The sequence below is a fragment of the Miscanthus floridulus genome, chromosome 19, assembly GCF_019320115.1.
Source record: "Miscanthus floridulus cultivar M001 chromosome 19, ASM1932011v1, whole genome shotgun sequence".
In the NCBI taxonomy this organism is placed as follows: Eukaryota; Viridiplantae; Streptophyta; class Magnoliopsida; order Poales; family Poaceae; genus Miscanthus; species Miscanthus floridulus.
In genome coordinates, this window is record NC_089598.1 from 56620133 (window position 1) to 56626132 (window position 6000).

The 6000-nt window shown below is 41.9% G+C and overlaps 1 pseudogene; it reads left to right on the forward strand.

Annotated features, from left to right (window-relative positions):
• The window catches only part of LOC136529265 (uncharacterized), a 56205-nt pseudogene extending 51068 nt beyond the window's left edge, over positions 1 to 5137 (forward strand).
• The last annotated feature ends 863 nt before the right edge of the window (positions 5138 to 6000 follow it).

The window sequence follows — 6000 nt, forward strand, 5'->3', positions numbered from 1 at the left end:
TTAGGGGGAGAATGATGTGATAAGTCTCTGTGTTGGCTGGTCTTTGTATGGCTACAGCATATGGTCCTTGTGGCTGCATGGTGATCTTGCTACCCATCAAGGACAACATCAAGGACAGTATCCTTAACTGGTTAGGACAGCATCATCAAGGACAGCATCCTTGACTGGCTAGGACAACATCTTAGCATCTAGGACAGCATCTGTTTTAGGACAGCATATTAGCATCTAGCATCTTGGCATATGCTTGGCTGGCTAGCAGTCTATAAATATGTATCCCCAATTCCTCAGGTTGGCATGGCATTTGTGTGAGAAATTAACAAGAAAATTGCTTCAATTCCTAGTGTCATCCTCTCTCGATGAGAGTAAGAATTCTGCTATTACCAAGAGTAAGAATTCAGCGACTAACATCCACAATAGCCCAAGTCATAGCATCGCCACCACCTTCCTGAACTAGTTCTGGTTCACAATTTTCATTGACCCATTCATTTTCCCACTGAAATTCAACAAGCAAGAGTGGATTGCATATCTTTCCTTTGGAACCTAGCTCTCTAATTTTTTTAAATCTGTTTTCCATCTTACGGTTGTAACTGACATATATCAACTTATTTAACCTTTGGTGCTCTAATCGGTTTCTCTTTTTTGTATGGACCTACACAAGATATAATGTAGAATCATATATCAATATTACTAGTTTACTACCATACTTAATTACTCAGCAGTAGTACACTAGCACTTATAGCAGAAAATTCACTCCAACTACGCTCGCATCCAGATGCAGCGCAACAAAGGCTAACAATCCTTTTTGCTAAACATTGGAGCTCATATGTGAGGCCACCATATGCACCCCACCAAAGCACTGTAATTTCCATAATTCCACTTCAAACATAGAATTCTATTATTAGTTCATTGCTGATTGCTTTTAGAAAAAGGGAAGGAAATAGTTATTAGAGAACTTACTAGGATTTTTTTCTATCTCTATCTCTTATTGCTCCTGGCTGTGAGAAGGATTCGCCTTCAGCCCTCTCATAGTCTTCTGCCTGCTTGCTTATCTTGTTCTGCTCCTCATCATCAGTCACCATCTTCCAGATAACTTGATTAAACATGATTCTCAGCCTTCCTGCTTGTCTCCTATCATTTTCCTTTAGGGCAAAGAACTTGCTTGGATTTAAGTATAGGGCTGATCCATACAGCTGCTGTTCCATTTGGTTTTCTCATCTGTTGTCATAGTATTTTAGTACCTCTTTGCGTAAATCTGGTTTGCGTTGCAAAGAATCCTTGATTGCGGCCTTTGCAACATCCATGGCTGCCATAATCTCAGGAGCTGCTGGTGTCTCATCTCCATCTGCTATCCTAGAGCTACAAGAAGTGGTTGTGAAGCTCTTAGGCATAATTCCACTTTATTCCAAAATGGCATTGAAAGGATAATGTTCTCAACTCGCCGGCCTTCTTGAGTGGTAGAGAAACTGGTAGCATGCCATTCATCACTAACCACTAAAATTCCTCAATCCACTCCTGTTCTTATGCAGGCTTGCCAATGTGAGAAATGAAGTGGCAAAGCGAGTTACAGCTGACCTCACAAGATCTCCTCCAATCTTATTTCGCATTAGATCTAGAACCCTCCCATGCTTGTACATGAATCTGGTCACCTTCTGTGCCATGTTGATGTAAGTGTGGAATTCCTTGATCTTCCTAATATCCTCCAACAACAAATCCAAGCAATGGGCTGCACATGGTGTTCAAAATAGATGTGGGATCCTCTCCATTAAAAGCCTCCCTGCTGCCTTGAAGTTGGCTCCATTGTCAGTGACAATCTGCACCACGTGTTCCTTCCCAACCTTATCAATTTGCTTCTCCAACAAGTCAGCCAACATATTTGCATTTGCTATCTCACTTGAAGCATCAACAGACCCTAGAAAGAAAGTCCCTGCTGGACTGTTAGCAAGGAAATTGATGAGATGATGGTGGCTTGTGTCAGTCCACCCATCGGACATTATGGTGCAACCATATTCCTTCCAAGCCTCCTCATGCTTCTTCCTCAACTCCGTTGTTCTATTCACAGCTCTTTCAAGCAGTGGAGTCCTAACATCATGATATGATGGTGAGCAGTACCTAGGACCATATTGTCCAATTGACTCAAGCAAAACTTCTCAGCTTCTTGAATTAATGACGTTCAATGGAATGCGATTCTCATAAAAGAAATCGGCAACATGATCATCAACAATTACTTTGGCCTCCTTATTTTTCTTTGTGCACTGCTCAAGTGTAGGTTGACTTTGCTTGGATTTGTGCCTCTCTGCAACTACTTCTAGTGACTTGCAAAGCATGGAACTCACTGACCTGGACTGTTTTTGAGTTGCTGGTTTTGCTACAGCAGATATAATGAAAGAAGTGATGGCAGCCTGAGCAATCTTCTTCTTGGCTTGCTTAACTTTTGTTCTAGAACTTGGTACTGGTACAGCTGCAGGTTCTTCTGCACCAGCAACATCTTGTTCATCTTCATCTTCTGCAGGTACCTCCACAAGAACAGTCCTTGAACTCTTTTTTAGATAAACAACTATCTCCTTCCTAACTATTACTGGAGTATTAGGACATTTTATTGCATCTCCATACCCCCCAGCAAGGTGCTGCTTGAATCTGCATATTCCGAATGGGACTACCTTCCTACAAAATATGCACCGCACAAAGTTCTTCTTGGAAGGATCTGGCCACCACCCATACTTCCATCCTGGGTCTTGAGATCTTGCCTTTCTCTTTGTGTCAACAGCATGGCTAGCAAGATCTGGAGGTAGTTTTGCTATAGCCCTCTCAATTAGGGAAGGAATATCTTCTAGAGTAGATGAGGAAGCCGTGGCAGCAGGATCTGACCCAACTGATGAATCTGGAACACCTTCAAGGTCAGGCGGAGGCATGTACACTTCCACATTTGCACATCGTCGGTCCACATCATCAGAAGAACAACTTCTTAGGATGGACGATGGAGAGCCAGAGAATAGTAGAGGGACAGGCAGTACATCACAGCAAGCAACCTAACAGTTTAGCAGAGAGCCAGAGAGGCTGCAAAGTGAGGGATGGGGGAGGAGGGAAGAAGATGGAGAGGGGAAAGGCACATACCGTCGTCGGAGCAGCTCATCACGAAGAACGGCGACTGGAGGCGCATGGGGAAGACTGGAGGCACGTGGAGCAGCAGCCGTCACGCACAGGAGAGAAGAGAGAAAGACCAGAGCAGTAGCAGCCAAGAGAGGAGAAGAGAGCAGCAGCAGCTAGGAGGGGAGAGGAGAGCAGCAGCAGCCAGGAGAGAAGAGAGCAGCAGCAACGGCCAGGAGAGGAGAGGAGAGGAGAGCAGCAGCTAGGAGAGGAGACGAGAGCAGCAGCAGCCAGGAGAGGAGAAGAGAGAAAGAGCAAAGCAGCAGCAGCCATCACGCACAGGAGAGGAGAAGAGAGAAAGAGCAGAGCAGTAGCCTCTTGTATATATATTATAGACCCTAGTGGGCCAAATTGGCAGCCCAACTACTCACCTGGAAGCCCAATCAGGCAAGCCCAAAGAAGGCAGTGCCCAGCCTGGTCGTGCAGCCCTTTGGTCGGACGACTAATCGTGATTAGTGGTCGACTAGTCGGACGACCGGGTTTCTAGTCGAGCTAATCGAGTCGAAGTCTCTAATCGAGGTCATGGTACTGACCAGATCGACTAATTGCGATTAATCGGATGACGACTTGTAAATATTGGAGAGGACAAAAAGGGACTGTTTCCGGAAAGGGCTCCCCTTTCCGAGGTAATTATTACATTTTTCTTTTCTAAATTGAAAGCAATTTATCCTAAACACTAAACGGTAAACAGCTAGTCACCTTTTGTTTAGCGTTTAGGGCATTTAGATGGTGTTTAAACTGAGTTAAACTTAAACAACCAAAACAGTTTTGTATAGTAACACTAAAATATACATATTTATGTATGGAAAAGTCAAATATGCTAGAAAGTATACATATTTAAACATGTAAAACATAAGTATTGTACCAAATATTTCTTTTTTTTTGGAAAAGTAAATCCCACTCCACCTCATATACTTGTGATGTTATTTAGTTGGGTGCCAAATTTGGTAGCTATAATCCTCCAATCGACTAAATGGTGAATTAGATGCCCGTTTAGCTCATTTAATCATTGTTTAAATTGACAGTTTAGACGTTTTTTAGTGGTTTAAACGGTTTAAAACTGTCCTACCATATAATTCACTGTTTAGGGCCTTAACGACATGGGTGGCCTTTGTGTACTGTTTAAACGGCCGCTTAGGCGGACAGTGATTAAAAGTCATCCATCCTTCGCAGGAACTCAATGCAACTATTATTGAACTCTTGTTTGAGGTCAAAGATATAGACTCTGTTACTCTAGAAGATGCAATTGAGCTTTTGCAATATCCCAAAATTCTGGTATGCATTTCTCTGTACTATAGCTTTTGGTGTTCTTTGCTGAGTTGGGTACCGTAATATTGTATTTTCCTACAGGGAAAACATCCTGAAGATGACCATCCTGTACTTATAACACATTCTAAAGTTGCTCTAGTGCCAAAGGTTTGGTGCCTTCTTCATTTCAGAAACCAAACTAACACATCGGCTATAACCGTCCAGTTCCTCGTGTTGGAGAAATATAAAAGATTCTTACATTTTGAATTTTGATGATTTCCAATCAGTGCATGTGCATTTATTAGTACGTTCAGTATATTTGGACTGTTTCCTTGCAAGGCTGATAATATTTTGAAAATGTCATGATGACAGAATATGGACCCAAAGAAGATGACACTTGAGCGGGCGCTCAAGCTTGAGTGGTAAAAGTGTCAGACGGATTGGTCGGCCAAAGGGGAAGGTTGAAAAGAAGGAACCCATTGAATGGCATTAGCTGAGCCTGCACTCGTTACAAAATCCTCAACGTGTGTGCTTGATAGTCAGAGCCTTTTATCCATGCAAAAAATTCAGAGAGAAGTCAATATTCATAATATTAATAGCATGCAGAGGTTCAGCCTTTGGTGTGCTGAACTGCTTATGGTGAGAGCGGAGAAGGGCTCCAAAACAAACTGGTCAACAAGAACAAGAACTGCCCCTCGCAAGCTGATAACTTATATTTGGTAACTAATGGTGGGCTTCTCGAACATTGGCCAAGGGAATGCACAGCCAAACAGATTGATTTCATACTTTTCCGTAGTCACATCATCAGAAGCTGTATAGAACGGACACAAAGTACCAGATTATACACACATAGGTTTTCAGCAAATTTCAGTTTAACTGAGCTTAACAAAGATGAGAAGGTGGTTTGATCACCAATTTTACACAATCGCAGCATTCCATGTTCTCGAGTTTTTTTTTTCGGTAAAAGAAATATTCTTGTTCAATTTACTATGATGGAAGGACATGGGTTGGATGCCTCCACCTTTTCTACTAGAGATAATTGCATCTTTTACCACGGGAAACCCATAGTGGTGGCCGTTGTGTAGATTGTGTCTAAGAATTGTATATGCTACTTTTCAGCTGAAATTCCTTCTGTTTTGAACACTTTTTTTTTGTTTATTTTTAGATTTGTTTTAACCGGTTGAGCCCGAATAACGGTTACCCTTTTACTATGTTGACTGGAACGGCAATCGCTTTGTCAATGATGCTCTGGCCAAAGTAGTCGAATGTTGGTTTGGTTTTGTTCAAACACTGTAGCTAATAGTGACATCCCTAGCAAAAAATAAAAACAAAAAAAGTGATGCAGGAAAAAAAGGGGGAAAAGTCCAATAGTTTCACAATGATATCCTCCAGCTTTACCCCTAAAAAAAATCATCCAGTTTTAGGGCTGACATGTCATCCTAGCTGATGGTGTAGCGCTAGAAGCGAACCAGGTGAACAATGCTTGATAGCCTAATGTTACTCATTTTCGTTAACTTTTATTTCCTTAGCTTTTCATTAAACTTATGCACACAATGTTTTACATTCTCTGGACAAAATTAGTAGGATAGTTTATTAGCATTTTTTTAG